Below are 9826 nucleotides of genomic sequence, written 5' to 3'. Positions count from 1 at the left end.
ATTTGGAAGTTGATGGAATCAAGCTCTTTTTGGTATTTACAATGGCTTTTTAGCTAGCTTTGAAGTTAATTTGTTGGCATTGAGAAAATGAGATAATTAAGGGGAAGTAAAAAGAGTACAAGTGACTCATGGAGACATGTAACCAAGACAAGCCAAGACTCCGTGGGTAGGTACTAACCTTGATGTGCACTAAGTAAATGTGGAGAAAAATGGAAGAGGGCTAAGGGGGTTATAGATGTAGCTAGCCAACTAGGGTCAATAGACACATCCAACTTGAGAACCCCTAGGTATGGTGCAATGTTGGTGAGTGCATATTTGTTTTTCTTTTCTTCCCTCTCTTTTTTGGAATAAGAATAGTGTTATGCAACATGTCTTGTAGCCTTACATGGTCAAAATGGAAAGTATGAGAGATAGAAGGCTAATGACAAATAGTAAACCCAACTCATAGAAAGGAGTTGTGCTCTAGAGTGCTCATAAGGAAGATTGAATATTGAGCCTGAACATTAAAAGACCATTGCCTTGTTATTCATAAAAGTATTGTTGAAGAAGCATACTGTTAATGAAGAATTATGTGCTTAGTGATGAAGCAAGTTGTGATTCTTCCTATGGAAGTAGAAGACCATAGAATATTGAAGTCAAATTATGCCATGGTTAAAGAAACTAGGACCTTGTTGTTAATGGTTTTCAAGTATCCTTGTTTCTTTACGGAGGCTGTTGGATGAGTGGGCTTTCTTGATGTTTCTATAATGTGGCTACAAGAAAAGCTTCAAATTTCCATGATATTGTCTCCGAATCCTAAGTTTAGTAGAGTGATTCTTTGCCACCTAGTATCTCATATTGTTATATTGCATTCACTTTGTAAAACTTTGAGAGTACCATGCAATGTAAAAGATAGAAAGACTTATAACAACTTTGCTATGTTGTACCATCATACCTTGTATGTTACAAAAGATAGAAAGAACTGATGACAACTTTGCTATGTTGTGCCATCATACCGTAAACAAAAGTTTAGATCACATACCTTGTATGTTACTATTGCATAAGATGTAGCATTATAAGCTTAGTTATATACAAGAGTTAATGTTTTACAATTTTGGGAATCCATCAATCATAGAATTTTGGGTTGTACTCCAATTTAGCAAAAGCATCCAAGTTAGTTGGTTTGTTGATATGTCCATAAAGATAAGTAGTCAGATCACAAAGCAAAGAAGGTCTAGCAAAGCAATTGCTAATACACAATACCTCTTTAGTCATAGGCTTATCAATCAATGTGTGACGTTATAGTGTGGATGGCAATTCTAAACTCCAAGTGAGAAAGAGAGAAGTGGAGACATGATATAGTATTTGCTTGCATGTTACTAACATGATAAGTAGGATTTGCTTACATGTTACTAACTGTATACCACTTTCAACCATCATCATGAGATGACTACCAAAGCAACCATCATGTTACTAACTGTATACCACTTTCAACCATCATCATGAGATGACTACCAAAGCAATCAAGATCAATTCAATGTGTATACCACATCCACAAGAATGGTCTAGAAGATTTGCAATTCTACTTACACTTTTGGATTTCTAATCAGTCATTGCTCATGGTCATAGAAGCATAAGAGGGAATAAGGCATGATGCTTGTAATTCTTCCTTAGAAAAGGATTTCAAAAACTTGATTTGGATAAGGTTGCTTTTGTGAAGGGATGCTCATTCTCTTCCCAACAAATGGGTGGCCACTTTGAAGCATGTTGAATCATGTCAGCATCGACAAGATCCATATTTATAACAAACAATTTGGAAAAGTTATAAAAGATGGAGCCAAGTTGGAGAAACTTCTCTATTTGAAGAGAATTGTCTTGTTGGCCAACTCAACATCCATATTGTTAGGGGAACAACAAATGAGGGTAGGCTTGAGATTGGCAAGAGGATCAAGTTTAGTGGAAGTGACATGTAGGCAAGTTTGGGCATCCTACTCTAGAGTATCCTAGGGTTTAGTTGGCTGAACTTGGTTTGAATGGTGGGTTGGGTTAGTAGGGATTTCAATAACTTTTGGCTTAGGTTTTGGAATCTCAAGTCTATTACCTTCTACTCTACTACTGTGCTATTTTTAGTGGAAGTTGTATGTATATCACTTAGCTTCATATCATGGAATGAACACTCTTTTTGTCTAGGAGTGGAAGCAAAGGAAAGATTTGATGTTGTGTCATTCAACCTTGTTTTATAAACCATTCAAAGAAGAGGGGATTGTATTGAATTGGAGCATAACAAATAAGAATGTGCAAGTCTTAGATAGAGCAAAAGACATAGATACTACTATTTTATAAAATGCATATTTGTGGCTATATACAAGGCTAAAACCTTGTAGTGGTAGTTGATTAGTGAGTTCTATCTAGGGTTTCCTTCAATGGCTAATATTCACCAATTGGCTAAAATTTTATGTATCTGTGATTTATTTTTGGAAATTTGAGTAGGTTGAGTTATGACTTTGAGATATTTTATTCGTATATATTTCTAACATATTTCGAGGTTATGAAAGTTCTTTCACCATTTGTGTGAAAGAAAAATTCAAAGAAATAGGTTGAATTTACTCTAATGTTTATAAGTTTTGGAATATATATTGAAAGACTTGTCACATTGTGCTATACTTGAGGTTATATAGATGTTGATCACTTGATTATTTATGAGTAGAAACATTCTAACACTTCAAGAGAAGATCACACCAAATGTTAAGATAATTATAATTTTATTGATAAAAAGCAAGGTATCGTCCAATATTTTTATAGTGATCATCTTGAGAGTAAGAGTCCAAATTAGGAAAAAGATAGATGGTTGGCATTTGTAGGCATATTATTGACTATATATAAAAGGCATCCTCAAATAGAACTCACATACTATATAGAAGTCTCGCTAAGGTTATAACTTATGATATATACATTGACTATCATTGCCCAAGAAAGGAATTTTGAGATGTTTGTGTTTCAACTCATTGCATTATTAACTATTTGGGCTTGTCACCGAGAAAGGGGAGCATAACTAGTAGTAGCTCATGCTCTCAGTTGTATGGGGAATCATCAAGAAGTTTAGAAAAACACAAGCAATTCTTGATTCCTATTGACAAGAGGAAAAAGAGCTAAAGGAAAGAGTATTTTCACATGTTGTTGGCCACTAGTTAGTAGCCAGCACTAATTAGAATATTGCAACAGAAAGCCTAGTATTACAATGATATATAGTGAATACAGTTGGCAATAGCAAAAAATAGTTTATTAGCAAAGTCATGACCTACTAAAGAATAAGTGAACAAGAGGCTGAAGGATGACATAAGGGGGAGAATGTAGCATGTCTGTTTGACCACTTGTGGAACACGTCTTAGCAGCCCATTGGGAGGGGAGTCTAGAAAGCGCCACCTGGCACTCACAAGGAATGTCACAGGGTTTGCGATCTAGGTCTTCCCGAGTCTACCCCGAAGCGGAAGTATCCGGTCGTTCCCACTTAGGACTAACCTGAAGTCAGGGTTTCTTTCCTATCAGCCAAGTCTCTAGGCAGTAGCTAGCGTCGAGATCCAGATGAACCACTTTGCGTAGGAACAATAGAGTCAAAGTGGATTTATGCTGCACTTGGTTCATGGAGAAGGGGAAACGAGAGGGATGTGAAGCTCAACCTCTCTGCCCGTAAGGCATAGTCCCATTCCGCTCCCCTAAAACGGCATAAATCGAGATTCTAACTCTACTGATGCTAGGTCTTCACAGTTTCATTATCATGTATTTTGAGAAAAGTTCCCAGCTAACTGAGACCACCCTTCCGTAGGACAGACCCAAGTCACATCCACCGCACTTTCCTCAAGTTGCTTAGTTATCTAATTACCTACCACATTATGTTTGTCATGCAAAGGCAACTTCCTTAATTAATCAATTTAAACACAGGTTCCTTCACGTAACTTAGGCACTGACACAAAAACAATGTCAAGCAAGTTCCTTTTTCAAATATCTAATCTTTATTATTCATAGTCCCGGAATACATCAAGTATCATGCTTGAAGGCTAACCCAGCAATCAACAGGATTGTTGCTCCAAGTTTTGCCCCTAGACTAGTACACGGGCCTCGAGATCCCATCTCGAGTCACGTTGGCCTCTTGTGTGGGATTCCGAGGCAAGGAATTTACAGCCAGAGCCTCCCCTAGCACCCAAGCGTCCTGCTCCAAGCAGCACCCACGGAGAGACCTCCCGCGGCGGGTTTGGTCCATGTACCCAGCGCGGCTAATCAACCCCCTTGGATAGGGCTAGGCAAGCAGTTAGAGGCAACTGAACCTGCCTCTCCCTCCAGGATTTTAACCTAAATCATTAAGTGTTTTGCCTTGAATTAGTTCCTTGAGCAAAGAAGTTCAAACAATGTACCTAAGTGTACAATCACGATCATTTCAGAGGTCGCATTCGTACGACCAACTGGTAAGGTGTGATTCCTTCTTCCCGAATGCTCCCAGCATTTGATCCTGGATCGTTCGCGACTTGGTGAGATTCCAAGGGCTTGGCAAGCTAGGTTGCTTGTTTCCCCTTTTTCTTTGGGTTAGGGTTTGTAGGTAGTTCAAGATCTCAAGTAGTCTAAGCTAAGGGCAAACCATCCATAGTGTCCTACTTGATTGAGGAGTCTCTTTCAAATCGAGAGGCCTACATGGTGAGAAGAACCACAAAAAAAGCATGCCTTCAAGATAGTCCCAAACAAATATGGGTAAGGAAGAATAGAGATCCTATGAGAGCATACATGTTGGTAGTGTACCCAGAAGAGATGAACTCCCTTCAATTAGTTATTGACTCCTCCTAGGTCTTCTTTTCCTCCTTCACTGTCAACAACTAGCCTACTACTTCACTCTTCTCCTCTCCTCTCTCTCCTCTCTATTCTCCTCTTGTGTGCAATTTTAATTTGTGCAATTGGGTCATCAATTTGTGGTTTAAGGATCTATTCAACAACATTGATATTAGAGTAGAGGTTTAATTGGTGGAGTCATCATTATTAGTTTATGAGTTCCATACATGCATAAGAATCATCATCATAAAAATTTCCTTCTTTTATCTACCAATTCAAGTCTTTATCCCTCACTTTGTGGTTCCAAACTTCTCTCTCATATTTAACTCAAGACTGCACTCCTCTTCCCAAGACAAACAAACATCCTTTACATTCATAAAATCAAAGGCTTATCTCAAGCCTAGTAATCAAGTTTATATGGGGGGATTGATTTCATATCTGTCTTCAGCCAAATAGGGAGGGGTTTATCATTTTCAAACCCTCTCCTACAACCATCAATACTCGTGCCATCAAACTATTTCTAAATACACAACCTTTCACATAGAGGGTGCGGGAATTATAAGTACCGTGTGATGCAATTTAAAACTTTCCCAAACATTCCTATGATCTTTTTAAAACAAAGTGTTCAATCATAGTAAATTTTCAATACGATTAAGACTACCCTGTGCGAGTTTATACTTATTGCACCCATATCATGCGGAAATGAAGAAGGTGAATTTGATGGAACCTGAACTTCTGCAGGAGGGGTATTATCGACTTTCGTGCTCTGGGTGGGGACTCCTACATGTGCCCCTCTTACTCCCGTGTGTGCTCCTCTTGTGTGGCGCTTTGGGGCCATCGCAACAATCGAGGCTAGGGCAGGTGGAGGGTGTGCTGACTTTCCCTGCAACTTGGCAACTTTCCCTTCTCGCAAGGAACTCCCTTCACAAACAACTGTGCCCCTTTACACAATCGGTGGGTGAAGCACCCTTAAGAAGGCACTTTGAAGAAGCTTCTAGGAAGCTTCTTTAACCTTTTTTTTTTTCTGACACAGGGGGGGGCACTGCATTTTAGCCCCACGAGGGGGGGCTCCCCTTTATAGTGGGGAGGGGTGGTATATGAGGGGGGGGAGATGGTCATTTAACGACTGCCACCCCTCCACCTGGGGGGGCTGCATGGCCCCTTCTCACTCTCTTAACTCCCTCTCCCTCTCTCTCTCCCCAACATGCTATCAGTGGGGAGAGAGAGGGAGAGGTAAAAAAGTTTGAATTAAAATTTTTTTTAAAAATAAAAAGGGGGGGTTCCATGCTATCGGCGGGGAGAGAGAGGGAGAGGTAAAAAAGTTTGAATTAAAATTTTTAAAAAAAATAAAAGGGGGGTTCTCATGGGGGGAAGGTACGAGGGGGAGATATTACAGAGAAGTATTAAGCTCTTGAGATATGGGCCTACTAAAATCTTTGATCAAAGGGTGGCCAAGATTTAAAGATGATATGCACGCAAGCCTTGAAAGGGGTGTGACTTCTTTAGGAAGGCTACAAGGAGCATATGCTCATGACCTACCCTACGATGGATTGAAGGTGGGCATGACCAACTATGTTGTATCGTGTTGCACTAACTCCTCTTAGCTCATAAAGTTCTAAAACAATTTGAGTTGGATGAAGAATACATTGGAAATGTTGAGGCTTCAGGTGAAGACTATAATGTCAAAGCTAGTGATAAATGCCATCCTTTTAGGGATTTCCTAGATGCCTTGTTTGAACCATCATTGGGATTAGGGTATTTGGGGCCCTCAAGGGTGCCTTGCATGGAGACCTTAATATTCCTAATAGTGAGAAAAGCTATGTTGGTTACAGCAAAGGAGGAAAAATCATTGAATGCAGAGACTCATAGAAAGTACATTCTCAAATGTCATGTTGTAGACTACATGAAGATGTCGAGAGAAGAGTCCTTTGAAAAATATTAACTCCAATTCAATGCCTTCATCAAAGAAGAAATAGAGCCAAAAGAGCTTGAAAATATTTACAATAAAGTTCATGCAGGCGTCCATGTTGATCCATTGACAAAACACACTAAAAAGGATGTGCTTATCTATAAGATGAAGAAACTTATGTATGAAGAGAGAAAAGCAAACATGATAAGTTGATGCCATGCGGGGGGGTAGTCCCCCACGGCCCGAAGGGCCGTTACAGTAAATACCATGCATGATTGGGAGGATCTCTCGTAGCTAATTTTTGAACTATTTGCTGTGGATTTTAGTCTAGTGATAGATCTATGATGTGCCTTTGGCTCTATACGATTTCTGGAGTCTATTTTGGTGGTGGCAACTTAGTTTCTAGCCAAAATGGAATTCAGGAAAAATTGTAGTTTTTGGGCCGAGTGGGCCAAGGGCTGAATGGGTGTGGGCCGAGAGCCGAGTGGGCCGAATGGGCCGAATGGGCCGAGTCGACCGGGCTGAGTGCATCACTCGGACAGGCCGAGTTGTCCGGGGACCGAGGGCCGAATGTGAATGGGCCGAGTCAGCCGGCCGGGCCGAGTCGGCCCAAACGGGCCAAGGGCCGATTGTGGGGTTCGGCCCAAAATGGTCGTCACTCGGACGCGTCGAACGTGGCACAGTTTTGGCAGATTTGATGAATAATGCTTCGTTTTTTATGATTTTGGTCTTGAGAGGTCACACAAACTTCCAAAATGCAAGAATAGACATGAATGAAGGATTCTATACCCCTGAGATAGCAAATAACCTCGAAAGTACAAATCGGCAAGCAAATCAAACCCTCTTTCCCTATTTTGACAGCAGAAACGCTAATGCTTATTTTCTTTGTTTTTCTTTGTTTTCTCCTACTCTAATGCATCCAAATCACAAAGTAAATACCTACACTACTCCATCTCACAACATAAACCTCAAAAAAACAAAAAACCTACTTGCCAAGGAGATTGAATACCATCTTCAATCCCCTCACTTCCCACCTATCTCAAGCACCAGTTCGGGGAAAACCCTACTTCAATGCTCGATGTGGAGCGGGCAAGCGCTCAAGGCTTGAATCCATTGGTCCCGGCAATGGAACCAAAATGTAGTGGGAGCTCACGCTCAACCGCCAAGACCCACGGACTGCCAAGGCTTGAATCCGTTGGTCCCGGCAATGGAACCAAAATGTAGTGGGAGATCACGCTCAAGTGCCAAGACCCATGGACCGCTTATTGCTTCAAGCATTTCAAGCCAAATGCTAATGGCTACATCTCACATAGCCTATGCGCTCTCATGCCTACCGGGTGTAGTGAGCTTACCTTCATGCCGATCGAGTTGCCTCCTCTCCCACACACTCCAGTAGCTCCACGATCCAAGTGCAAGCTTCAAGCAAGCTCGATCCTCCCGCTCCAAGCTCCAAGCTCCATCGCTGCGACTAAGATAAGAGAAGAGAAGAGAAGAGAAGAAGAGAGGAGAAGATGGAGAGCTTCTCCACCCCACAGTCCCTCACCCTCACACACTCATTCCCTCACACTCTCACACTCCCTCTCTCAAGCACAAGCTCAAGCAAGCAAGAACAAGAAGAAGAAGAAGAAGAGGAGAGCTACTTTTGGCCACACACAAGAATGAGCTTCTCATTCCACTTTCTGGCTTTTATACATGCCCTACTCCTCCTTGGGCGGTCATCCCCTTTTTACATGACCGGCCATTGGTCTAGGTCCTCTTTTCCTATTTCCTTCCTATCCTTCTTGCTTCTTCTCCACTGCCCATCTATCTCTACAATTTGCACAAGAGAGAGCCTAGCACTCTTTTACAAGATTTCAGGGTGCGCCTTTGTATTTTAAATTGTACCTTTTCCCTTTTGCATTTGCCTTGGACTTTTAAGGTTGCCCTTGCGCTTTTGGCCTTTTCTCCTCATCTTTCTTCAGTCGGGCTACCTTTTTTCCGCCTTTGCCATGCGTCTTTTTTATTTCCTTTTGCTTTCTTTGTGTTGGGGCTAACACCATAGGAAATTGATTTGGCCACCAAATGGGTCAGCCAATAATCTCTTCTTGTGAGGGTTGTCTTCACATATGGGAGAATGCCCAAAGGCTTAATTTTGCTTTGATCTGCCAATTTGATAAGCCATTGTGTAGGTTGTATACCTTGCAAGCCTAGATCTTTCATTGTCACATCCGTCATTATGTTCACTGATTAACCTCCATCAATCAACATGTCTGCAATAAAGCATCCTTCAATCCACATGCCAATCTCTAGGGTACCTGGATCCAGGAAGGTGTTAGCCACATCCACTTCTCTTACAGGCTCTGGGGTTTTGTTAGATGTAGTTGCTATTGAGGGAGCAATCCTTAGGCCTCTTCTTCTTGTCAGTATGCTTTTGAATTTCTTTAAATAGCCAAGAGACAACATCAACAATTTTCAAAATGTTAGGTTTGGTTTGAAGGTGTCTAGGCCTTTGAAGGTGTCTAGGCCTTTGACCAAGTCATATCCTTTAATAGGATCCACGGGCTTCTCCGACCGGCTCGAGAATGAGGCAACACCCACTTTTATCTTCCCTCTTTCCTCTACAAGAAGCAGAAACATCTGCACTTCTACTCCTGAAGGTACCTTGGCATCCTCCATCTCTTGGACCTCTAGTCGTGTCTCAATAACTGTCACTGTGACATTTTGTGGCAATGTAGTGCTACTCCATTGTTCTGCTCTATGATATTCTATTTCTCATTAAGAAGATTGAACTTTACCATTTTGGCAGAGGGAACATTCTCTTTTGGAATTGTGGGTTCTCCCTTCTTGGCACACATTATTGTGAAAACCTCCGATTCCACAAAATTGGAGGTAGGTTCTTAGGTTTTCTATTGGGTATCAAGAGTAGCTTTTACAGGAGCTGGACTAGGACAATCTTTTGCAATGTGACATTGTCCTTTGCATCAGCTGCATAAGGGTTTGTAGTTCATGGACCTTCTAGGGTTTGGGCATTTTGGTGAGATGTGTCCCTTTTCTCCACATCTATAACACTCAACTTCTGATCTTTGGTCATCGCCAAACTGTCATCCTCTATAACTCTAAAATAGAAACCTCCTTTGACTGACA

General features: G+C 41.2%; 1 pseudogene; it reads left to right on the top strand.

Annotated features, from left to right (window-relative positions):
- The first annotated feature begins 6263 nt into the window (after positions 1-6263).
- Positions 6264-6916, top strand: LOC148029701 (large ribosomal subunit protein uL18 pseudogene; annotated as a pseudogene).
- The last annotated feature ends 2910 nt before the right edge of the window (positions 6917-9826 follow it).

Source organism: Lygodium microphyllum, chromosome 10 (assembly GCF_053477565.2).
Source record: "Lygodium microphyllum isolate KBCC chromosome 10, Lygodium_microphyllum_v1.1.10, whole genome shotgun sequence".
Taxonomy (NCBI): domain Eukaryota; kingdom Viridiplantae; phylum Streptophyta; class Polypodiopsida; order Schizaeales; family Lygodiaceae; genus Lygodium; species Lygodium microphyllum.
The sequence above is the reverse complement of the archived record's forward strand: the minus strand, read 5'-3'. Positions and strand labels throughout refer to the sequence as shown.